General features: G+C 34.7%; 1 long non-coding RNA gene across 3 annotated transcripts in view; it reads left to right on the top strand.

The window, feature by feature from the left end:
- Positions 1 to 27,604, top strand: part of LOC139363578 (uncharacterized) — a 201,947-nt gene that overhangs the window by 151,858 nt on the left and 22,485 nt on the right. The gene's annotated exons all lie outside the window — the stretch shown is intronic.

The following is a 27,604-nucleotide window of genomic DNA, read 5'->3' as shown; positions in this document are numbered from 1 at the left end:
ATAATGCCTCAAGCTTTGTTCTTTTTGCTTGTGATTGCTGTGGCTATTTGGGGGTCTTTTTAGATTCCATATGAATTTTAGAGTAGTTTTTTCTTATTCTGTGAAAAATGTAATTGTTATTTGATAGAAATAGGATTGAGTCTGTAAATTGCTTTGGATAGAATGGCCATTTAAACAATGTTGATTTTTCTTATTGATGAGCATGGAATTATTTTATTTGTTTGTGGCATCTCTGATTTCTTTTAGCAGTGTTTTGTAATTCTTGCTATAGACATCTTTTACAAATCTGTTTAGCTGTGTTCTTAGGTATTTTATTCTTTTTGTGGCTGTTGTGAATGAAATTGCATACTGAACATTGATTTTGTATCCCAAAGCTTTGCTGAAGTTGTTTATCAAATCTAGGAGCCTTTGGGCAGAGACTATGGGCTTTGCTATGTAGGGAAAAATATCATTCATGAAGAGAGATAGTTTGACTTTCTATCTTCATATTTGGATGCCCTTTATTTCTTTCTCTTGCCTGATTGCTCTGGCTAGAACTTCCAGAACTAAGCTGAATAGGAGTAATAAGAGAGGTCATCCTTGTCTAGTTCTGGTTCTCAAGAGGAATGTTTCATCTTTCGGCTATTCAGCCAATATGTTGGCTGTGGGCTTGTCATAGATGGCTCTTTTTATTTTGAGGTATGTTCCTTTGATGCTTAGTTTGTTGAGGGTTTTTAAAATGAAGGGATGTTGAATTTTATCAAAAGACTTGTCTGAGTCTGTTACAATGATCATGCTTTTAGTTTTGTTTATGTGATGAATCACATTCATTGATTTGCAGGTATTGAACCAATATTGCATCCCAGGGATAAAGCCTACTTGATCATGGAAGATTAGCTTTTTGAGGTGCTGGTGGATTTGCTTTACTAATATTTTGAGCAGTTTTGCATCTGTGTTCATCAGGAATATTGGCCTGAAGTTTATTATTGTTTTTTTTTTTTCGTTGTGTCTCTGTCAGATTTTGGTATCTAGATGATGTTGACCTCTTAGAATGAGTTATCGAGGGGTCCCTCCTCCATGATCTTTTGGAATAGTTTCATTAGGACTGGTACCAGCTCTTCTGTATACATCTGGTATAATGTGGCTGTGAATCCATCTGGTCCAGGGCTTTTTCTGGTCGGTAGTTTTGTTGTTGTTGTTTTCTGATTAAATTTCAGAACTCATTATTGGTCTGTTCAGGAATTCGGTTTCTTCCTGGTTCAATCTTGGGAGATTGTAGTTTCCAGGAAATTATCCATTTATTCTAGGTTTTTCAGTTCATGTGCATAGAGGTGTTCATAATAGTCTTTGAGGTTTTTTTGTATTTCAGCGGGACTAGTGGTAGGGTCCCCTTTGTCATTTCTGATTGTGTTGATTTGAATCTTCTCCCATTTTTATTTGCTAGTTTTTTTTAGTGGTCTATCAATCTAGTTATTCATTGATATTTTGTATAGTGCTCCTTTTCTCCATTTTGTGAGGTCAGTTCTGATTTTGGTTATTTCTTTTCTTCTGTTAGCTTTGGGGTTGGTTTGCTTTTGTTTTTCTTGTTCCTCTAGGTGTGATGTTAGGTTGTTAATTTGAGATCTTTCTAACTTTTTGATGTGGGCATTTAGTGCTATAACTTTCCTCTTAACACTGCTTCAGCTGTGTCTCAGAGATTCTGGAATGTTGTATCTTCGTTCTCATTGGTTTCAAAGAATTTCTTGATTTCTGCCTTAATTTTGTTTTTTACCCAAAAATCTTTCAGGAGCAGGTTTTTAAATTTCCATATAATTGTATGGTTTTGAGAGATCTTCTTAGTATTGATTTATATTTTTACCGTGCTTTGGTCTGAGAGTATGATTGGTATGATTTCAGTTTTTTTGAATTTGTTGACAGTTGCTTTATGGCTAGGGTCTGGTCGATTTTAGAGTATGTGCCATGTGCACACAAGAAGAATGTATATTCTGTTGTTCTTGGGTGGGATGTTTGGTAGATGTTTGTTAGGTTCATTTGGTCAAGTGTCAAATTTAAGTCCTGAATACCTTTGTTAGTTTTCTGTCATCTTGATGATCTATCTAATACTGTCAGGGGGGTGTTAAAGTCTCCTACTATTACTGTGTGATTATATAAGTCTCTTTATAAGTCTCTAAGAATTTGTTTTATGAATCTGGGTCCTTCAGTGTTGGATGCATATATATTTAGGACAGGTAAGTCTTGTTGAATTGAACTCTTTATTGTTATGTAATGTCCTTCTTTATCCTTTTTGATTACTGTTGCTTAAAAGTCTCTTTTGTCTGAGATAAGAATAAGAACCCCGGTTCTTTTTTGTTTTCCTTTTGCTTGATAGATTTTTCTCCATCTCTTTACTTTGAAACTATGGATGTTATTGCATGTGAGATGGATCTTTTGAAGATAGCATGGAGTTGGGTCTTGCTTCTTTATCCAACTTGCCATTCTATACCTTTTAAGTGCGGTGTTTAGCCCATTTACATGCAAGTTTAATATTGATATGTGTGGAATGATCCTCTGTCATTGTACTATTAGCTGGTTGTTATGTAGACTTCATGGTGTAGTTGCTTTAAAGTGTCAATAGTTTTTGTACGTAAGCATGTTTTTGTAGTGCTGCTAATGTTTTTTCATTTCCATGTTTAGCACTCCCTTAAGGACCTCTTGTAAGGCAGGTCTGGTGGTAACAAATTCCCTTAGCATTTGCTTGTCTGAAAATGATTTTATTTCTGCTTTACTTATGAAGCTAAGTTTGGCTGGATAATTCTTGGTTGGAATTTCTTTTCTTTAAGGATGCTAAATATAAGCCCCAATCTCTTCTGGCTTCTAGTCTTTCTGCTGAAATGTTCACTGTTAGCCTGATGTGGTTCTCTTTGCAGGTAACCTGCCCCTTCTTGCTAGCTGACTTCTTTAGCATTGACTTTGGAGAATCTTATGACTGTGTGTCTTGGAGATGGTTTTCTTGTATAGGGTCTTACAGGGTATCTCTGAATTTCCTTAATTTGACTGTCAACCTCTCTAGTGAAGTTGTGGAATGTTTCATGGACGATATTCTCAAATTTGTTTTCAAAGTTGCTTGCTTTCTCTCTCCCTCTCATGTATGGATTCCAGTGAGTTGTAGATTTGATCTCCTTACATAATCCCATATTTCTTGGAGGTTTTGTTCATTCTTTTCTCTTGATTTTTCTCTGACTGATTTAGTTCAGATATCCAGTCATCAAGCTCTGAGGTTCTTTTCTCCATTTGGTTTATTACACTGTTAAAACTTCCAATTGTGTTATGAAATTCTCGTAGTGAGTTTTTCAGCTCAATCAGATCAGTTTGACTCTTTCTTGATATGGATATTTCATCTTTCAGCTCTTGTATCACTTTAGTTAATTTGTTAGATTTCTTGAACTGGGTTTCAACTTTCTCCTGAATGTCTATGATCTTGCTTGCCATCTAGATTCTGAATTCTATGCATGTTATTCCAGTCATTTTAGTCTAGTTAAGAGCCATTGCTAAGGAGCTAGTGCAGTTGTTTGGTGATAAGAAGACACTGGCATTTTGAGTTGCTGGAGTTCTGATATCGGTTCTTTCTTGTCTGTGGGGGCTGATACTCCTTTAATCTTTGAAGTTGCTTTCCTTTGGATGGGGTTTTATTGCTTTTATATTCTTTTATGCCCTTGAGGATTTGACTGTGGGTTCAGTCAACTAGTTTACTTTCTGGATAATTTCAGTGGGCCAAGGCTTAGCTTGTTACTCCTGGGTTGCCTGCTGTAATGCTGGGGGGCTGGGACCAGGCCCAGGGCTTTGTTCTCTGGCCCTTGAGGTTAAGCAGCTGCTTTGCTAGAGGGACCAAGGTGTAACTGGTCCACTGTCAACAACACTCTGATGTGGGTGCTGGAAAAAGTACTTCATCAGAGTGGTAGCAGTGGGGTCCATGCGTGGGCACACATGCCAGCAGCAGCAGGAAATATTGTTTTTAAAATTTTTATTTTATTCATGTAGAAGAATGTTAAGGGGTCATAAATGAACTTTTTAGCTATAGAAGCTTAATTTCACATTATTCATTTTAATAATGTTATTCTCTATTTCACAGATTAATATATAATTTAACTTTCAAAAATGTTATCTGTGTCTCTAATTGTGTTTTACTACAAAGAACTTATGAAATTACTTTTTAGTGTTATAATAATTGGCATTAAATTTTTGCTAAAAAGTATCAGGAGTTCTGTAAACTTGAAGAAAGTTTCTTTGATATATCATTTTTATATGCGATCAGAAGTCTCATGAAATGTTAATACTTCATAAATTATTACTATATATAAAGTATATTTCAGAAGGCTGAAAATATTTATTTGGTAACTAAAAGCACATTTCAATTTGACAAGATGGGAATTTGTTGTCTAGAACACTATATATTGCCCTAACATCTCAATTAGCCTACCTAGTAAACACATTTGCTATTGTAGTGAGCAAGCAGGGATTTTTCTGTGTGGTTTTGTTGTCTTTCAATACTTCATTTTAATCAGAGCTGAATTAGAGAACTGGGAATGTCAGACCTTGGAAGGAACCAAATATGTCAACTTTATCAAGTTTATGAGACTTTGCCAGGAGACTCTCCATTTGTTCTTTTAGTCCATATAAAAGCAAGTATAGTCATGCACCACATAATAATGCTTTGGTCAATGATGGATTGCATATATGACAGTGGCCTCATAAGATTATAATATATTTCTGCTGTACTTTTCTCTGTTCAGATATGTTTAGATACACCAATACTTGCCATGTGTTACAATGCCCTACAATATTTATACAGTAACATGCTGTACAGGTGTGGTGGCTCACACCTGTAGTCCCAACACGTTGGGAAGCTGAGGCGGGAGCATCCTGTGAGGCCAGGAATTTCAGACCAGCCTGGACAACTGAGCAAGACCCTGACTCTAAAACAAAATCCAAAGCAAACAAACCAACAAAAAACCCACATTTAAAAAACAGATGAAAATGTCTATTATTTGTATGTGTTAAGCACTTATTATATAAGCCAGTACTGTTCTATGAGCTTTACTTGTGTTAATTATTTTTATAATTCTCAAAACAATCTTATAATTTAGGTATTAGTATTATTTTTGTTTTATGCATAATGCAACTGTAGAAGGGTTGTTACAACACAGTTTATTTATAATGGCCAAATCCTTCAGTGGCTTATGAAAACAACTTCATTGTATGAGAATAGTAGCCCTATCAGTGGACTAAAAAGCAGTACTTCCACTAATTTGGGCAAGTCACTTAGATATTTCTGTCTGTATTTACTAAGGTTTCATGCAATTGTAACATCATCTGATTTTATTGCTTAAACTCTGGTAATACTGTATTTATAATTATTTAATAATATAATGATATGAGTGAGTTCTATTATGGTGTCCAGGGTGACAAAAATATCATCCCTAGGAGATATTAAGAATAGATGCTAAAACTAGGCATTCTTTTGTCTTTGCTTCTTTGTTAATATCTATGGAAATTCTTTGTATTAGAAAATCTGTAAGTGAAGAAAATATTAAAATAGCTTATTTAACAACATGTGTTTTTTTTAAAAAGCTACTTTGGTTCTAGGTAACATAAATCAATATGAGCAAGTTTATGCAAGACAGGGAATTGATTGGAATAGTCTGGAATGTCACAAAATCTAAGGAAATATTAATGTTCAGATCTTATGGGGGATGGAGTTCAGATCAGCTCTACTCCACGAATCTTAGCAGAGGATTTAATGTTCCCTCATTCTATGGCTTAGCCATTAATCTCAATTCAAATTATTGGGTGATAATTTGATTGGCCAATTCAAATTATTGGGTGATAATTTGATAAATCACCAATTCAAATTATTGGGTGATAATTTGATTGGCCCATGTCACATTATATGCCCACCCTGTTCTATTATTTCTGGCCAGAGGGCCATGTTCCATTAATAAAAGAAAAAAGGTCCTTGCTGTTGGTAGATATCTTTATAGATGAGGTAGGCAGTTCTCAAAATAACATACCAGGATATACACACCAATATGATCTATGTTAATATTACAGTTGGGAAAACCATCAGAATAAAGTTATTTTTCCTTCCTTCCCCCATGTAATAAATGCATTACAAACATGGCAAAAATACTACCTGCTTCACCGAATCCGCACTCTATAATGTGGTCTTGTAGCTCTGTTCATCAAGAGATGGAGTCTTTGAATCTGAACTGGCCCTGTTTTGGTCAAAAGACATTGTAAGTTATGTAGTGTTAGTTCTGAGGCCTAGCCTCTAGCATCTTTTTTTTTTTTTTTCTTTTATCTCAATCCATGGCTTGTGAAAAAGCCCAAACCATCCTTCTGAATTCTAAAAGACACCTCTTAACAGTGCTATTGTGCAGCCTGTGGCCACAATGTGATTGAGGCCTTTCTAGACCAGCCAGTTTCCGGCCAACTCACCAGCTGCTTGTGGATGCATGATGAACAAGCTCAATCAGGATCAGTCGAGACTGGCTTAGTTTAGTAGAACCACCTCACTGACCCATAGACTTATGAGCAATAGTAAATGCTTTTTGTTTTAAATCATTGAGTCTTGAAGTTGTTTCTTTTGGAGTAATAGCAAATGTGCACACCCAATTCAACAAATAACTATTTTTCCCCAATTTTTCAGTTTTCCTGTAGAGTGAAATAGTTTTCCCATTTGGTGTTAGAATGAGTCCTTATTTAAATGTAAGAATGCAAAGTAACTCAATTTTCCCAAGATTACTTTATATTCTATTTGGTGAAAATAGTTATAAGTATTTTGTAGAAAATTTTGGCTACTCTCAAGTGTTTTGTACACTTCTGTTTTTGAAATTGGTTTTGTGGTATAGTTAATTATCATGTAATCACCAAACGGCTTATTTGAACATTTCAAATTATTTTAGCTTTGCCTGTACAAATGAGTTCTTTTTCAAAATAGCGATAGAAATATAATTATACATAAAGAATAGAATGAGAAGAAATCAAACACATTCGTTTTGCTGTAATAAATACAAATAAGGATTCACATGAATGAAATACTTATTTATGAATTTCTAAAAGTGAAAAACAGCTATGAACTCTTTTTTCTTTTACTGTTCAGACTTTTCTAATCTTTAAATTCATTTATTATTATTTTCAGTAAAGCCTGTGTTCCTGATCACAAGTGGATGGCATCTAGACTGGAATCAAATTCAACTCATAAACCCAATAGAGAGTTATTGACCCCCTCATACTGTTGGATCTTCTTTTCCAAACATCTTTTGTCAACTTTTTTTATTCGTACAGATCTGTTTCTTATATTTGTCATAAATACCTTACACTAATTTCCTAATATTTACATTTTTAAAGATAGCTTTTGATAGAATCTTGGTAAAGTACTTTTTAAAAACTATGAACGTGCACACGTGACATTCTCCTTGATTCTATTAATGTGATTCATTGTATTACTGGCTTTCCAAATGCTAAATTTCATGTGCATATCTGGCATAAAGGGCACTAGATTATGAGATCATGCTAGAATGCTTCACTGTGCTCACACAGGGATTTCTAAGATTTAAAATTTTTAAATTTACATTCATATGTCCTATATGTCTATAAAAATCTTTTTCTAAAACTTTTATTTTAGGTTCAGGGGTACATGTGTAGGTTTATTTTATAGGTAAATTGTGCGTCAGGTGGTTTCAGTGTACATATTATTTCATCACCTATGTTAGAAGCATAGTATCTGACAGTTCTTTAGTCCTCTGCCTCTTCCCACCCTCCACTCTCAAGTAGGTCCCCATGTCTCTTGTTTTATACTTTCTGTCCAAGTGTACTCAGTGTTTAGCTCCCACTTATAAGTGAGAATATCTGGTAGTTGGTTCTCTGTTCCTGCATTAGTTTGCTAGGGAATATGACCTCAAGCTCCATCCATGTCCCTGCAAAGGACATGATCTTGTTCTTTGTTATGGCTGCATAGTATTCCATGGTGTGTATGTACCACATTTTCATTTCCTTTTTTTAAAATTTATTTTATTTTATATTTACAAATAATACACCTACATTTATAGATCAAATGAATATTGTCATCTTTTTTTAGTGCTCAATAGGTAGTTTTTTTAAAATTTTAATTAATTAATTAATTAATTTATATTATACTTTAAGTTCTAGGGTAAATGTGCACAACGTGCAGGTTTGTTATGGCTGCACCCATTAGCTTGTCATTTACATTAGGTATATCTCCTAATGCTATCCCTCTCTCCTTCCACCACCACACGACAGGCCCCAGTGTGTGATGTTCCCCACCCTGTGTCCAAGTGTTCTCATTGTTCAATTCCCACCTATAAGTGAGAACATACGGTGTTTGGTTTTCTGTTCTTGCGATAATTTGCTCAGAATGGTTTCCAGCTTCATCCATGTACCTACAAAGGACATGAACTCATCCTTTTTTATGGCTGCATAGTATTCCATGGTGTGTATGTGCCATATTTTCTTAATCCAGTCTATCATTGATGGACACTGGAGTTGGTTCCAAGTCTTTGCTATCATGAATAGTGCCGCAATAAATATATGTGTGCATGTGTCTTTATAGCAGCATGATTTATAATCCTTTGGGTGTATACCCAGTAATGGGATGACTTGGTCAAATGGTATTTCTAGTTCTAGATCCTTGAGGAATCACCACACTGTCTTCCACAATGGTTGAACTAGTTTACAGTCCCACCAACAGTGTAAAAGTGTTCCTATTTCTCCACATCCTCTCCAGCACCTGTTGTTTCCTGACTTTTTAATGATTGCCATTCTAACTGGTGTGAGATCGTATCTCATTGTGGTTTTGATTTGCATTTCTCTGATGGCCAGTGATGATGAGCATTTTTTCATGTGTCTGTTGGCTGCATAAATGTCTTCTTTTGAGAAGTGTCTGTTCATATCCTTTGCCCATTTTTTGATTGGGTTGTTTGTTTTTTTCTTGTAAATTTGTTTAAGTTCTTTGTAGATTCTGGATATTAGCCCTTTGTCAGATGAGTAGTTTGCAAAAATTTTCTTCCATTCTGTAAGTTGCCACATTATATAATCTGTCATTGATGGGCATTAACATTAATTCCATGTCTTTGCTATTGTGAATAGTGCTGCAATGAACATCCACATGCATGTGTCTTTATGATAGAATGATTTATATTCCTTTGGGTGTATATCCAGTAATGGGATTGCTGGGTCTCATGGCGGTTCTGTTTTTAGCTCCTTGAGGAATCATCACACTGATTCCACAATGGTTGAACTAATTTACACTCCCACCAACAGTGTATGAGCAGCCCATTTCTCCATAACCTCACCAGCAAATATTTTTTTATTTTTTTTAGTAATAGCCATTTTGACTGTTGTTAGGTGATATTTCATTGAGGTTTTGATTTGCATTTGTCTAATGATTAGTGATGTCCAGCACTTTTTCATATGCTTATTGGCTACCTCTATATCTTCTTTTGAAAAGTATCTTTTCATATCCTTTGCCTAATTTGTAATAGGGTTATTCATTTTTTGCTTGTCAATTTGTTTACATTGCTTATAGATTCTGGATATTTGATTTTTGTCAGATGCATAGTTTGCAAATATTTTCTCCATTCTGCGGGTTGTATGTTTACTTTATTGATAGTTTATTTGGCTGTGCAGAAGCTCTTTAGTTTAATTAGGTCCCATTAGTCAACTTTTGTTTTTGTTGTAATTGCTTTTGGCATCTTCATCCTGAAATCTTTTCCAGGTCCTATGTCCAGCACGATATCCCCTAGTTTATCTTCCAGTGTTTTTATTTTTTTAGGTTTTAAATATAAGTCTTTAATCCATCCTGAGTTAATGTTTGCATATGGTGTAAGGATGGGGTCCAGCTTCAATCTTTTGTATGTAGCTAGCCAGTTATCACGGGACATAATCTGCTGTCCAGGTGCCTCCTGGGGGAACGTGGGGTTGTGCCTGCCTGCAAAGTTCAGGCAGAAGTACAACTTGTGGACTGGAAGCTCTAGCAGGTATGGCTTTCCTGGCTATGAGAAGTTAAGGTAGGTGTAGTTGCCCATCCTGCCATCCATGTATTTCCCAGGACAATAGGAGGCTGCACCCTCTCGCTGGGTTCACACAGAGTGGGACTTCTGGGCTGGAGCCTTCAGTAGGTATTTACCACTTGGCTAATAGTGATGAGAGTGGCTGGAGTTGCTGGCCATGCTATCTGTTTTTTGCCTGGGGCAACAGGAGGCTGTGGCCACCAGCTGAGTTCAGAGAGAAGTGGGACTGCTGGGCCAGAAGTTGGCACTGAACTTTGTCTGGTGATGGAGGGTGAAGCAATCTTATTGCTCCCAGGGACCATGACATTGCTCCCAGGGACTCTGCTGGGGCTATGGTGCCCATGCTGGTCAGCTCCAAGTCCCAAGGCTTGTAGAGGTTCCCTTGGACTTGAGAGTTTCCCTTGCAAAGCATTCACATGGCGCTGTGCTTGTCTAATAGTGCAGTGAGGAGTGTAGGGGGCCAGGCGCATTCTCCCATTCTTAGTCTTTCACAGTTCCCTTTGGAGAATGTGAATCCCCCAGACGGCTCTCACTCATTCACCTTTCCCGTGTTGGAGACGTTCTCCTGGCTCCACGCTGAGCCTAAATGGGCTGGTACCTACCTTTGCTCCTCTCTTGCTCTCTGTGTCACCCTGCTGCCTGATGGATCCCAATGTGGTTTCTCAGATGACTATCCTGCAGGATCTGTGTTCACCAGCCCTTTTGTTTCCTTTCTGTGAGAGCAGCACACACGAGCTGCTTCTAGTTTGCCATCTTCACCTTTTAAGATGAATTATATAGTATGTTCATTAACTTATGTAGAAATAGATTATTTTCTGTCATTTATATTTTTGATTCGTTCCAAATTGCTTATGTTAGTGGAATAGAGTAGAATTTAGAACAGAATTATGCAGCTTTGTCTGATAGATTGGTAGTTTGATAGATAGATGTAAAAATGGATGGAATGCGTGGTAAACTGGTTAGTACAATGTCTGGTACGCAGTTTTCCCTCAATAAATATGAGCTGGGTATCATCTTACAGAGGTTTGTTATTAAAATTATTGTATACACCATGGGGAGGTATTAATCTTAAAAATAAAACAATTGTTGAGAAGTAGCATCATTAAACAATATTTTGAAAATGTCATATGATGTTTTTCACTATGATTTAATTTATTTGCCTGAACAATCAAAATTGTTCATAAAAGAGGACTCAGCCTTGGACCTTTTAAACAGCTGCAATATAGTGCACTTTACTTAAAATACATATGCTGCAAGATACTTTTCAATTTAGGATTTGGAAAGGTGATGGCGAAATTATAGTTGTCAAAATGGTGATTTTCAATAAGTACTGTAATTAGCATGCATTGCTTCTAGAAATTATACTTTTTAGCAATGGGCCATGCATGACTCACTTGTATTTGCATACAATCAGTGCATGTTAGAAATAAATGTCCATTTATCTTCAGAATACAAAGAATGAAAATTTGGCCTAAAAAGTGATGTTAATTAAAATACCTTATCAGATCCTACCCATATCTTATACGAAATGTCGTTTTTGTGTTCTGCAGAGAACTCTGTTAACGTTAGTTACACGCTCTTTCAAATTTAGTCTATGCCAGGTTGTGAAAGCCACTGGAGAGCTCCTTCTTTTCTCTGATTCCTGGATAAATAGACCAAGAATTCTCTTTAAGCATTTGGTAAATATGTATAACTCCTCTTGAAGCCACCTGCCACACCCACGCCTGTTGTAAAGAAAGCACCATACTTCATCACAACAGATTTTCAGAGTGAACTCCATGGAATAAGCCTAACAATTGTTCAGAACTCGCAGCAGACATCATTTGTTCCTTTGCTCTCAGAAGTTTTGGCTCAGATGCTTATCACTGTGCCTGAGCTTTCCTATCTGCCTTTGGATTCCTCTGATCTGGGGACCCTTCTTGACTCCTGTCCTGTCTTTTTTGAATCATGTCTCTCTGGCATGATTTTGGATCGGCACCTTCTTTTAACGTCAGTACACTGGATTTGCTGCATTCAGAGAATACTTCCATATCTGGATCCAGAAGACGAGTTGCTTCCTGGGAGACCAGCTTCCAATCTTCTCATGACAAGAGATATAAATACTGGGAATTCTTGTAATAAGAAATTTAATTTCAGCGTTTCTAACGAGTGACTCTCACCAACTTACCATTCCCACCAAATACACATATTCTAATCTTTGATAAAAGGTCGATGATATGTTCTTGCTTTTCTCTTTACATATATTTTATCAAAGTTTTCAGGTCATTGATTATTCTTTTATGTGCCCAAATATCCAACTTAATTTTAAATTAAGGATTTCCTTAAAAAAAAATCTCTCTGTTTCTGGGCAATATGGTCATGGAAAAGGTTGTAAATCTCATCAGTCTTATCCAGCTCCTTCCTTATCATGTAAGGAAATGAGCAGATTATGTTTATTGAAAGTATGCTTGTTAAAGCCTGATTGGGCAAGCACAGTTAGCATTGATTTGATTCAAGATTTCAGAAGTTCTAGCATTTATGAAACACTCATATTTAGATTAGACATTTAATAGGTGTGTTTCATTTGCAAAGAAAACATTTTGCCAGACTTTCAATAAAATTGTATATGAAATCATCTAGAGATTATGACATTTAGTATGACTAGCCAAGATAATTCTTATGAATTTCTTTGAAAATGGGGAAAAAATGTCAAGTTGCATCCTTCTAAAGCTGGTTTCTAGAGATAATTTTTTTACTAATATTTTAAATAAACTACTTCTGATTGAATCTGTATACCCAAAGGTATGTGCTACTGCATTAATTTTCAGTTTAATTCAGAATATCACATTGAATAATATTATGTAGTATTGACAACTAGTATTATATTTAAAGCAGCCTGGAGGATAAATTGATTCCTGTAGACATTTATTTAAGAACCTATACTTTTTCTCAGAGAGAAGTTAATTCTGACTGCTGCAAACAGAATGAAGTCTTGTTCCACTGACTTAGTTTGCTTCTCTATTTCCCATGTGGTGATTCTAAATTCTCTGCATTCTGTGTCACTGCTCTCCAATTGATAAAGGAGTTCTGGTCCTTAGTTACCTTATGCCCAGAATGTAATGTTTCTCCAAAGTCCTATCATAATGAAGTTAATTTTGCTCTCATAGTCTCAGGCTCTGTTTGTTGACAACTGATAGGTGTGCTGGATATATCTTAGCTTCTTGAGTATGACTGAGCAAGTGTGTCCCTGGCTTTATTTAAGTACCTTTTAATATAAGAAAGTGATGCTTAAAGAAAGAAAGTGATGTCTTAAATGGTGTTACTTAATTCCTGAATCTATGTGGACTCCCAAATTTCTATATTTTCAATTTTGTTTCATTATATTCAATGTACAATAATTTATTTTTCAAATTAGCAAAATAGTGTAAGCTATTTTAAAAAATCAAACATTGCTGAAACTTATAAGGTGAAATAGTAAAATTTCAATTCCCTAGAGGAATTCCTTTAACAAACATTTTTCTGTGCAAGTTATATATCTATGAAGCCTGCTAGTAACATCCAAGTGTGAAGCAAACTTTTTTCTTCTCATAGCCTTTTAATTTGCTCAACGTAATTAGTTTATTCATTGGATGGAAATTTAGGAGAGTCCATGAATTTTGGTTTTATTTTAAGATAAAAAGATCAGTCTGGATTCAGAATACCCAATTCTATGTGATAGTCAATATATCAGTATTTATTCAGAAATCAGATGTCACAAATGCCTGGCTCCAGTTAAGGCTGCTCTGGAATAAGCCTAGAAAAACCTTGAGGAATCATATTAGCTTATTCTCTCTCTTTCTTATGAATGTCCTTGATCAATCTCTCTCTAGCTTCTGCTACTGATTTCTCATGGTTTTGGCATTTTTGGTGGAGAAGTTAGGGGAGTTAAGGAAAAAAAAAAAACATTTGACAGGCACAGTTGTAAGCTAGCTTCATTTATAAAGATTTTTAAAAAAAATGATCTGTGACTTCTTCAGAATTTCTCTACCCCCATAGCTGGGTGTTGAGAGATAATTCCCCATGGGTCTCTTACATTTCTGCCCATCTTGTAAACAGAGGCACTGTATTACTTTGTTCTGGACATCTTTTTGTTATTGGACATCGCATTTGTATAGCAAACAGCCTTGGAATAGAGAGAGAGCATCTATCTCCAGAACAAACAAAATACATGCTTAATTCCTTTTATAAAAATGTTGGACTCCTTAAATTCAGAGACCTGTTCAAGGCTGGGTATGAATGCTCTCTTTCCATAATAAAATAGATTGCTTGTTCAACCCCTGACATTATGACTCAATAGAACTGTCTCAGTAGGCACCTCAGATAACAGTCACTTCATGCATCATGGCCAGGTGCTAAGTCTCTACTAATGCCCACATGTGCTCCAGAGTTGTTCTCCAATAAGGAGAGCATCACTGTGCTTCAGAAACTGGGGTAGACCTTGCACTTTATGTAGTTATTTAATTACTCCAACACTGTATAAAGCTCTCTTTCTCTGAAGAATTTCCTTTGTACCCTTGTCAAAAATGAATTGACTGTGTATATGCAGGGTTGTTTCTAAACTCTGTTCTATTATATCCTGTTGATCTGTTTATCTTTCTATCAATATCATATCATGTTGATTGTTGTCACTATTACTGTATATTAAGTTGTTCAAAATCAGATATTGTAAGAAATCCAATTTTATTACCTCTTTTCAAAGTTGTTTGACTATTTTAGGCCTTTTGCATTTCCATATGAATTTTAGGATTGGCTTGTCAATTTTGACCAAAAAATTTGGTGAGACTTCTGTTGGACTTCTGTTGAATTTACATTTGTAAATAATGTGATAAATAGTGACAACTTTATATTTAGTATTTTGATCCATGAACACACCATACATCTCCACTTATTTATATCTTTTTAAATTTATTTCAGCAACAATTTGTAGTTTTCAGGGTGTAGATATTTGTTCAGATTGAGGCTTAGGTATTGCATTTTCAATTCTATTATAAATGATATTGCTTTTGTAATTACAATTTCTGACCGTTCACTGTTAGAATATATCGATCTTGTATATTGATACAATATTGTATCAATTTAGCCAACATTGCTAAATTCCCTTTTTAATTCTACTTTTTGTCAATTTTATAGTACTTTCTATTTAGATGATTATATCACATGAAAATAAAGAGTTTTACCTCTTTTACAATCCTAGTGCCATTTATTTCTTTTTCTTGCCTTGTTACACTGGCTACAACCTCCTGTGAAATCTTGAATAGAAGTGATCATTTCTAACCTTAGTGAGATAGGAGCAAATATTTTACTATTAGAAAGATATCAACTGTGAATTTTTTTTGGTTGCTCTTTGTCAGTTGAGACAGGTCCTTTGTGTACTTGAAAAAAATATGCTTTCTGCTCTTATTGTGTTTTATTCATGTTAATTAGGTCAAATAGAAAATGTTGCTCAAAGCTTCTATATCTTCACTGATTTTGAACCTACACTTTCTATAAATTATGATAAGGAAGGCACTGAAGCCTCTAATTATATTTATAAATTTATTTCTAAAAGTATTTCTGTTAGGTTTTGCTTCATAATTTGGAGCTATATTATCAGGTGCATAAATGGTTAGGTATGTTATGTCTTCTTGATAAATTGACTTTTATATTTATGACATGGCCTTCTTGGTCTCTGGTAATATTATTTTCTTTGAAATATATTTTGTCTAATATTAATATACCATTCCAACTTTCTTTTGATTAATGTTCATATAGTATTGTTTTTTTCAGCCTTTTACCTTTAACTTTTTATGTCTTTATAAAGTGTATTTATTGTAGGCAAATAATGAGTATTGCTTTGTTATACAATCTTATAATTTCTACCTTTTAATTGGGGTGTGTTTGGACTATTTACATTTGATAAATTATTGATATGATTAGGTTTAAGCCTACATTTTGCTATTTGCTTCATCTCTCCCTTGTTCCTCTTTTTCTTTTTTCTCCTTTTTTAAATTAATTGAGCATTCAAATTATTTTATATTATTTCCTTTGTTGACTTGTAATTTAAAACTATGTCTTGTAAATATGTGAATTAATTCTTTATTATTAGTACTTACATGGCATGGGTAGCTATAGAATAAAATTTTTTTTGGGCAAAAATATGACATACTGTTTCTTATAAGGCCATAGGGGTATTGAAAACCTCTAACCTACATATTCAAGATCCACATGATTCCTTTCTCTCCAAATTCCATGATTTTAATTGCCTAATTAAGATTAACTTCATTGCCTAATTAATTTTCCCAGGATGTTTGTAGGTTCTTGTTCTTGTCTTAATATTCCAGCTTTGAAAAATGAGCTGGGCAACTAATGTTAACTGCTCTGATACTCATCTCTTTTACCACCTTTCCCCAGCATCACTAGTATATGAATTGCCAAAATTCAGTTAAAACTAAAATTTATTCTTTTTATTCTAGTTGTCGCTTACAGTTTGTAGTAGACTATTTTACATATAGTATAAGAGTTTTACAATATGTTTTATTTCTCATATCCTAATTATTGTCTTAGTTTCATGTCTTTTCCTTCTACATTTTGTAAACTCCAGACATATCACATCTTTATAATTTTCATTTAAACTCTAAATTATATTTTAGACAATTTTAATAATTCTTAAGGAAAATTATGTTTATTCAGTGAGTTACCATTTCTGGTCTTCCATATTCCTTTCTGTAGAGCATTCTGACAGGATTATTTTCTTTAACATTTCTTGTAATGCAGTGTCGTTCTGCTGGTGCTATTTCCTTTTAGGTTTTGTATTTTATTTCCCTTTTGTTATTCAAAGATAATTTAGCTGTGTTTAGAATTCTTGACTGACAATTTTCCTTTCCTTTTAGTATTTCCAAATGTTATTCCAATATCTTTTGATTTTAATGATTACCTATTAGCTATTTTTTTTTTTTTTGAGACAGAGTCTCGCTCTATTGCCCAGACTGCAGCGCAGTGGCACTATCTTGGCTCACTGCAAGCTCTGCCTCCTGGATTCACGCCATTCTCCTGCCTCAGCCTCCTGGTAGCTGGGACTACAAGCACTCTCCATCATGCCCAGCTAATTTTTTGTATTTTCAGTAGAGACGGGATTTCACCTTGTTAGCCAGGATGGTCTCAATCTCCTGACCTCGTGATCCACCTGCCTCAGCCTCTCAAAGTGCTGGGATTACAGGTGTGACCCACTGCGCCTAGCCTAGAAATCTTATGTCATTCTTATCTTTCTTCTTCTGTCCATATTTTTTCTTTTTCTTTAATATTTTAGTTTTTCATTAGTTTTACTCAATTTAATTATTAAGTGCTATCCAGTACTTTTCTTCCTATTTTTATACTTAGAGGTTTCTTGGATTTTCTAGGATTCATGATTTTTGGTTTTTATCTGATTTGTAGTGTTTTGACAATGATTTCTTTAATTTTTGTCTTCTCTCATTCTTCTCCTCTTTGGAGAATTCCAATTACACATATGCTTAATATTTTCCTAAATGGTCTGATTATTTTTTAAGTCTTTGTTGTACTTTGTGCTTCACTTCAGATCCTATCTACTGCTATTCTTCAAGTTTATTAATTTTCTTCTGCATTATTTCATTTGATGTTGATTCTATCTGCCATATTTTTCACCTCATGCATTGTGGTTTTCATCTCTAGAAGTTCGATTTAGGTATTTTTACATATTCCGTGTCTCTACTTAACAGATTTAATCTTTTATTTAGCTTTTAGATATATGGAATTCAGTTATAATGGTGGATATAATGTTTTTGTCAAATAATTCAATCATGTATGTCATTTTAGGGTCAATTTTTATTGATTGACTTTTCTTCTAGTAATTGGTCTTATTTTCCCATTTCTTTGATTGCCTGGAAATTATTTATTGGATGCAAAAATGTAAACTGTGCCCTGCTGAGAAATGGATAGTTCTGTATTCTTATACAAAAAAAAAAAAAAAAAAAAAAAAAAAAGTTGACCTTTGTTACCTGACCTGGTTAAATATTAAAATAAAATAAAGTTAAAACAGATTGATTATTTTGAATCTTGCTTTTAAACTGTTAGATGGAACCAGGACAGCATTTATTTTAGGGCAATTTTGTCCCATTATTGAGGCAATTTCATTTTGTGGCTCTATCTAATGCCTGATGAATTATGAGGATTTCTACTCTGGCTGTTGAGAATGGGAAATATTGCTGTCTCTGCGTAAGTTTCATAGCTTTCAGCCTCTAATCATTTTTGTTGGCTCTTTCCTTAAGCAGATGAATTACAAGCGTGTACTGATTAGTACCAAACTGAAGACTTGCATTTAACCTCTAAAGCTCTTCCAAACTCTCTCTCCTTTAAGTTTTCTTCTCTCTTACACTCTGTTATTTTTGAGTCAGTTTTGCCTCCTTATATTTCATATTTATTCCCATAACTCAGAGATATCCAGTGGTTTCTGTGAATCTCTTGTTGGGTTTTCTGGCCCTGCACTGTGGTCTGTAAATTATCTGTAGGTAGTGAACTGGACAATTATAATTTTCTCATAAATCATTTCACATCTCTTGGTATCACTGACCTTTTATGCTTGTTGCTGTAGTCTGGAAAACCATTGCTTCAATTACTCTGTCTGGTATTTAATTGTGTTCTGGAAACAGGGTAACTCTGGTTCTTGTTACTTCATCTTGACTAGAAGTAGAAGTCCTGGAGTTTGTACTTGGAGTCTTTTATTGGGTCTTAATAAGGAACCAATTCTTATCCATTAGAGATATTTCTAGCATCATCGAAACCTCAGGATTATTTGGCTCAAGATATAGGGAAGCTTGCACCATAGCTAGACTTATTGCAAAGTCTTTTCTTACTCTCTGCTCAACTCAAAAGAGATAAACTTATGGGTCATGCCATAAGTGGATCAAAGCAATATTCCCAGGTGCAGTATATTCTACCTTAAAAATGGACTCAAGTCCACCAAATGCTTTGCCACTTTTGCAATGGTAGGAGGCATAGCTTGAACAATTTTCTGCTTTTCTTTATTAGCGCTATTCTGGCATTCTCCAGTCAAGTGGATCAATACACACTTCACTGATAGGTCAGACTCATGAATCTTCCTAGTGTTTAATCGCAGACCTCTAGCTTGTGAGCACTAGAGCATATAAATTACTTGACATTTGTTGCTCACTACATCCAATTAGCCTGATATCATTAATATAATGGATCAACCTGATGTTTTGAGGAATAGCAAGTCATCAAAATCCCTATAGACTATGTTATGGTAGAAAACATGAGAGTTAATATAGGTTTGTGGCAAAACAATGAATGTGTACTGCTGTTGCCTTGAAAAAGCAAACTGGTATTGATTATCTCTACCAATGGGTACGAAAGTAAGCATTTGCTCAATTAATAGCTGTATGCTGATCACCAGGTGCTGCACTAAACTGTCTTAGTAAAAATTCCACATCCTGCATTGTAGCTTTGCTTGGTTGATTGAGGCTACTAGTTTATTATATTTATGCTAGTTGATTATCATCTACTCATAGTACATTTTTTTTCTGGGACAAAATAAAATAACTATAAAAATGATTTGATTGAGACTATCACTCCTATATCCTCTAAGCTCTAATAGTAGCTCTAATCTTTGAAAGTATTCTCAAGATGCAGTTTTGTTTTTGATTTATTCTTTTGGCTCCAGTACAGAAAGTGGTTTTGGGGCCAGATACACAGAGCATTTATTCAATTAGACATGTGGGGACTAGTATATGATTATGAAGTGAGTCCTTAGACCTGTTGGACCTATTGTGAGCAAAACTGAACAAAAACTCTGTTTATTACCCATCCTCTATAAACCTAATACATGATGTGAAGAAGCATGATGACGTTTTGAGTGCTTTGGTACCAGTGCTAGCTCAGTCCTGTAGCGTGTAGTTCTGTGTCTATAAGTCTGTCTTTACAGACTCACCATACAGAGGTTACCTGGGAAATTTCAAGAACATAAGCCTGAGATTGAAATTATTTGAAAAACCTGGAGAATGTGTTACCTTTTCTGGTGTTGGAAAATCTTCCTTTGTCTTCTGCTTCCTTTGCTTCTCTTAGAAGTAAAGCTATTGACTGATAGTATTGCCTGACAATAGCTCTTTAAGGTAGTATTGACTGATAGTTATTGCCTGACAGTAGCTCTTTCAGATTGTTTGTCACATAGCCATGTTATTCTCTAATTGTGTAGGCTAGAAGTTTTTCTGTCTTGGCAGCACCTTATAACTACTGTTGGATTACTAAGAATAACATTTTATTTGACTATTTCTGCATGTCCTGAACTTAGAACTGAGTGCCTTTCTTCTTGCCATGACTTCATGGTTTCAGCCCACTCATTTTCTTATTCTTTATTTGCCATTCCAGCAACCTCTTCACTGGTAGCATCAATTAGAGATGGAAACTAATAAAAACTATAGTCCTGAAATGTACCTTTCACTTTCTCTCCCAACTTCAACTTCTACCATTAGGCTCTTGCTTTTGGGTGTATCTAGAGACTAAGCCGCTTTTATAGGCATTCAACACAGCATTGGTTTGGGGGCTTTTAAAGATTTCATTATGCATAAAATTTACATATTGATATAATGTTAACTCAAAAGATTATAATATACTGTGAGTCTGAAGGAAGAATCATGTAAGATGCAGTTTGATATTGTCTCCGACATTCTCCATTTTCAGGAGTCATTTTACCTCCTAGACCTCTTTTTAAAAATCTTTTACTTAATTGATTATTTTAAGAATAAAATTAATACATTTTGAAAAATTAATTTTATTTTAAATAGAACCATATATTGTGATACTGAGGATGTTTTGATTAGGGTTACTAAGGCACAAAGTAATACAAAACAAAGATAAATACTCAGATTCTGTTAACATTCATATAATATCTTTTTTGTAACTTAGCTCATTATTATCATTTCTAATGATTATTGTTACTTGGTGAACTGGAACAAGTTTTTTTTTTCTGTTAAATAAAAGTGATACCTGTCTCCTAGGTGTATTGGGGAATTTAAATGTAAAATTGCTGAGTGCATTAAACAGCATGCCATAAGATTTCAGTATATGTTATCTTCCCGTTTCTCTCCCTCTTCCCCCTTAATATCCAAAATAAGATCATCAATCCTGAGAGCTATTGTCTTAACTACTCAGCTTATGTTACCAGATAGTTGCATAAGGAATTTGATGATGGACTGAATGGCATGAATGTGAAGCCATTAAAATAAATCCCCAAATGTGCAAAATAGAAACAGAAGAGAGAGAAGGGAGAACTAAATTATTTCATCAATGGACCATGTTATCTATGTGATTAGGAGTCAAGTTTATTTCTTTATAATATTATAGACAGTCCATTAAGCCTCTTTCTTTCTGTTCTGCTAGACTATTCACTATTAGGCTCATAAAGTCACTACCAGAGCTTTCTAAAAAGTTTTTTTTTTTTCCAAAAGTGTTTTTGCAGTCAGCCTTTTTATTCTAGCTACATTAATAAAAATTTTAGTTTCTCTGAAGCAGTTCTTCCATATATAATTCCCTCACAGCCAAGCATTTATTGGTCCTTCATTCCCAATAGAATAAAATCTAAGTAAGTCAGCCTAAAGACCCTCCTAGAACATCCTGGTGATGTCTACCTTGTCTTTGCTTCTCTAGATCCATTCTCCACTCTTTTTCAGTTACTCTTTGGCTCTGGGTGACTGATCTGCATAAACTACATCAACGGGATCTCCAGTGGGAAATAGAAACAAAGGAAGAGGGTCAGGTCAGGGAATTTATTTACCCAGCTTCCTCTTTTCTACTAAAAGTCAGGCATCTTGTCAGGCACCCCACTCCACAAGGCTCTCTCCTTCTGGGGTCTGGAAATTCTCACTCCTCACTCCATCCTTCAGGCTGAGGGGTGGAAATGGTTTTTACTAGCACTGGAATACTGCCAAATTCTTGTGGCTTTCCTACACCCAGCACATACCTTTGTAAATATTCCCTGTATCAAAACTCAACTCGAATAATCCAATTTCAATGTGCCATCTGTTGCCTGGTTGTTATACCTCCCAAATTTATCTCATGCCATACACTTTTTCCTTTAAAGACAGATGGTTTATTTATTGCAGGCATAGTGGTTCAGAACACCCAATCTGGAATGATAAAGTATTGGGTTTGAATTCTGATTTTACTGCTTATCAGTTCAAAGGCTTTGGTCAAGTTAACAGCTTCTCTGAGTCTCAATCTCTTCATCTATAAGGCAGGCATAATAATAGTAGTCACCTTAAAGAGTTACTGTGAGAAATAAAAAAGTTTCTAGATCTTTAATAGAACAGATGCTGAGGAAATATGGTTTTGGCCATGAATGTTTCTTGAGCATGTATACCTCATGCATTTTTGCTGCCACATCTATTTTTCTATTTTTCCCTCCACCTAAATTTATCAGTTTTAGGTTTAATTAAAAGCCTAGTTATTGTATAATCTCTTGTGTTTCTCAATTTTTATGACCCTTGCTCCCTGGAACTCTCCTTTGTGTCTCCCTAATTACATTGTTAACCACTTGGGGACAGAAACAAGAACTTTTCATTTCCTTGTATCACCTCTAACTAGCTCAGTGTTGGGAATATAGCAGAAGCTTCACAAATATTTGCTTGGTTATTTAATTTTAATCATTTAATTTCAATTAAGGCAGGTAAATTTTATAATGCAATTAATTTCAATTAAGGTAGATAGGCAAACTGCATAATGCAAATCTCCAGAATAGATTTTTTTGATTATCACAGTGCCCATTTCAGGGTAGGTACTTATTTAATATTTGATGATTTTTGGTAATTACTATACAGATAAGTTATCTGTAATAACATCTAAGTGCCTCACTGATTACTGTGTAGACATAATCTATACCTGTAATGAGATCCTTTTTATTAGCCATCAAAGGTTAATGATCTAAGCAGGTTAAAAAGCACAAAAAGGAAATAGTATTAATGTCAGTATATTCATATGTTGATACTTTTGTCATCTTTTAAATATACCAGATTGTAGTCTCACTAGAATACTAGAACTTTGTTATATTTTATATTGTACTCACTGTGGAGCACTTATGGGTCGCTAAAATAACATTAAACTACCGAAGGGCCCAAACACAAGAATCAGCTTTAGTTTCTTGTGAGCAGTGTAACTTACCACCTCTCTAAATATTGCATTTAATTTTGTCTTTATAAAAAATTAAATAAAGGTATAGCCTGTAGGTGGCATTTGAGTCCACTAATCACTGTCCTGTGCTTTATCTTGAATCTTTATATTGGTGTTTCCAGTACAGCAGCATGTTTATAACTAGTGTTGGCTTCTCAGTATGATGATGAAGTTTAGTGATAGCTTAGACTGTGAAGCTACTATGAAAAATCCTCATTGAACCTTGCCAGATTCCTGTTGGAATGTGGCAACTCCCCAAACTTCTGTCCTGTTAGTAGAAATGAAGGATAGTACAAAGAAGCAATGAGGCCTGCCTGACTGATGTACGTATCCCTGACAGCAATCTTGGTGGTGTTTCATGGGAATTAAAAGTAGGCTGATTGTGAGCAGTGAATTAACTGATGATTAGAAAGAGTTGGGGTTGGTTTCTTCAGAGGCTGTCTAAGAGCACAATAAGATGAGTTTTGTTTGGTTTTTGATGTAACACATTAAGAGATTTAGGACTTTTAGAATTAGGATATTAATTGTCCTAATCACCCAAGGTAATATTTTTAAGCAATTGTCCTAATCACCGAAGGCAATTGCTTAAAAATATTACCTTCTCCTAATTGTCTTCATCACAGAAGGTAATATTTTTAAGAAAAAGTATATGAAAGAGCAAAAATTAAAATATGTATTTATGTGCTGAATGACTTAATGAAGATAGCTTATTTTGTTCTTTTTATTGACATGACTTATCTTCTTTTCATACATAGCCTTTATATGAAAGAGAGTGAGAGATGCCTATTGTGGAGTACTTATGGGCCTCCAAAATAAAGTTAAAATATAGGGGCCCAAGTACAAAAACCAACGTTAGTATCTGGTGAGCAGTATAACTTACCACCTTATTTAAATGTTGCCTTTAACTCTTTTGAATTTTGAACCAAAAAATCCTCAGTCAGTCTTTTACCTACTTTTCAGATTCACACAAGATGTAAAAAAGAGTCTTTGGGCAAACTCACTGTTCATTTACTTTCTGTTGTCTTTATTCACATGTGCACCACTAAAATCCCTTCTTGAAAGCTGGGGAGAAGTGGGTTCATGTACAGTACCCTTCCCTCTTCACCTCTCTACCTGTCAGTGTAGAAATATTGCAGGTATTCACAAGTATGGACCTTGTCTGTTTTTGTTTAATCAACTGGTACTTGTGCTATTTTGAATATAATCTTTGGATATATTGAATGCAGAAAATGATTGTTTTTTAAAGATCCTTCATAATTGGAACCTCAGATATTTACATCAAAATCAGTATAATATTGATCTATCCAGTTTACTCTCAAACTATGAAACACTTAGTTTGTCTTTTTTTGTTTTTTGGTACCAACAATATGAATTACATTACCATTAGTTGATAAGGTTTTTCAGGTAAGCAATTTGAATAAATATATGAGTTTTCATTTCTGATGGTATAGTGGTCCAAAAATCCTTAACAAAACTTTCACTTCAAAATAATTAGAACATTGAAAAAAAAATTAGCAAATATATTAATTATTATTATTATTTTACTTTTAAGTTCAGGGGTACATGTGCAGGTTTGTTATATAAGTAAACTTGTGTCACAGGGGTTTGTTGTACCGATTATTTCATCACCCAGGTATTAATAATAGTACTCATTAGTTATTTTTCATGATCTTCTCCCTCCTCTTGCCCTCCACTCTCTGAAAGGCCCCAGTGTGTGTTGTTCCCCTGTATGTCTCCATGTATTCTCATTATTTAGCTCTCACCTATAAGTGAGAACATGTGGTATTTGGTTTTCTGTTTCTTTGTTAGTTTGTTAAGGATAATGGTCTCCAGCTCCATCCATGTCCCTGCAAAGGACATGATTTCAATCTTTTTTATGGCTGCATAGTATTCCATGATGTATTGAGCTGACAAGAAAATAAGGAAAATATCCAGAGACTCAAAACAGAATATAAGCAGAAGTTCAGAAAGTTCAGCAAGCACAGAATAGCTGGCCATACTGGGGCAATTATCAGTTAATGATAACTCTGAAGGTCCATTTTCAGAGGTTGGGGGAAAGAATGTAAACCCAGTCTGCATAAGTTAGGGGAATTGAAAGAAGATTATTCCCCAGAGCCAGGACCAAAAAAGCTGTATCCTCAGTAGAAGAAGACATTCACCTGCCAATGGAGATAGGAAAGACACTCCCTTGTTTCAACCATGATGGTGTACAACGAAGAAAGTTTGTAACTCAAATCCTGTCCCCACATGAATTTAAGGCCCAAATTCACACTCTCAATCTGGGAACATTCAACGTCATCTAAAACTTTATTTTAGGTGATATTTGATTAGGAGTATACCTGAAGACCTGACAGAAACAAGAACAGATTCTTTCGTAAAAAAATACACTTTCAATCCAGGCTATAAAAGTCCCCAAAATGAAAGTCTACCTCAAATTTTGAACAGAAAAAAAAATCTACAATAATAGTTGGAAACTTCAACATCCCACTGTCAGCATTGGACAGAACATCTAGAGGGAAAATTAACAAAGAAACATTGGATTTAAATTGCAGGTTAAACTAAATGGATGCAACAGACATTTACAGAGCATTTCATTCAACAGCTGCAGAATATGCTTACTTATAAGCACATGGGACATTCTCCAGGATAGACCATATGTCAGGCCACAAAACAAGCTTCAACAAATTTTTTAAAATTGAAATCATATCATGTATCTTCTCATACCACAATGGAATAAAACCAGAAATCAAAAACAAGAGGAAGTTTTAAAACTGTACGAATACATGGAAATTAAACAACCTGCTCCTGAATGAGCACTGTGTCCATGAAGAAATTAAGAAGATGAAAAAATTTCTTGAAACAAATGAAAATGTAAATATAACATACCAAAACTTATGGGATATAGCAAAAGTAGTGGTAAGAAGGATGTTTACTGCAATAAATACCTACTCCAAAAAAGTAGAAAGATGTCAAATAAACAACCTAAGGAACCTGAAGCAACTAGGAAAGTAAGAATAAATTAAACTCAGGAATTAGTAGAATAAAGAAATAATAAAGGTCAAGAAGCAGTAAATGAAATAGACACTACAAAGAAACACAAATAAAATAAATTAAATAAAAAACTTATTTATTTGGAAAGATAAAATTGATAAACTCCTAGCTGGACCAAGCAAGAAAAGAGAGTAGACCCATATCAGCAACATCAGAAATGAGAAAGGAATTCAACTGATACCACAGAAATACAAAAGATCATCAGAGACCATCATGTTAAACTACACACTAACATTAGAAAACCAAGAGGAAATGGATAAATAAAATCTAAGATTGATACAGGAGGACAGAAAAAACTTGAACAAGACTAATAACCAGTAAGGAGTTGGATTTGGAAATAAAAGATCTCCCAACAAAGACAAACTCAGGACAGGATGACTTTAGTGCTGAATTGTACCAAACTTGTAAAGAAGAACTAACACCAAATCTTCTCAAGTGATTCCAAAAAATAAAAGATGAGAGAATTCATTCTAACTCATTCTATGAGGCCAGCGTTAGCTTGATACCAAAACCAGAGAAGGACACAACAACAAAAAAAGAAAATTACAGGCCACCATCCTTGACAAACATAGGTACAAATATCCTCAACAAAGTAGTAGCAAACTGAATCCAACAACATATTAAAAAGATAATACACCATGCTCAAGTGGGATTTATTTCAGAGATGCAAGGGTGGTTAAACATATGCAAATCAATATATTGTGATTCATCGCAAAACAGAAGTAAAAACAAGAACCATATGATCATCTCAATAGATGCAGAAAAAGCATTTGAAAAAATCCAACACCCCTTTATGATAAAAAACTCTCACAACTAGGCATAGAAGTAATATACATTGAAAGAGTAAAGATCATATATGACACAGCCACAGACAACATCATACCGAATGGGAAAAAGTTGAAAACAATCCCCCTTTTTTTAAGGATCCTTAAAACAAGGCACAATGGCGTGGCATGATGGCTCATGCTTGTAATCCCAGCACTTTGGGAGGCCAAGGTGGGTGGATTGCTTGAGTCCAGGAGTTTGAGACCAGCCTGGGTGACATAATAAGACCTTGTCTCTAATTTAAAAAAACAAAAGACAAAAAAGAATACTTAGAGTGTTACTCCATTATGTTAAGTATAAAATTAAATTATGTATTATTTGGAATTCCATAATGTTTATAGGAAACCTACAAAGATTAGTAAGGGAATAATAAATAAACAATTCAAGTTGATGTTTACCTTAAGTGGCAAGGAGAAAAGGAACTGGCATTGGGAATGGGTACACTCAGGGCTTCAAAGACATTTGTAGTGATTTATTTCTTAGGCTGGGTG

The sequence above is a fragment of the Macaca nemestrina genome, chromosome 6 (genome assembly GCF_043159975.1).
Source record: "Macaca nemestrina isolate mMacNem1 chromosome 6, mMacNem.hap1, whole genome shotgun sequence".
Classification (NCBI taxonomy): domain Eukaryota; kingdom Metazoa; phylum Chordata; class Mammalia; order Primates; family Cercopithecidae; genus Macaca; species Macaca nemestrina.
The sequence above is the reverse complement of the archived record's forward strand: the minus strand, read 5'-3'. Positions and strand labels throughout refer to the sequence as shown.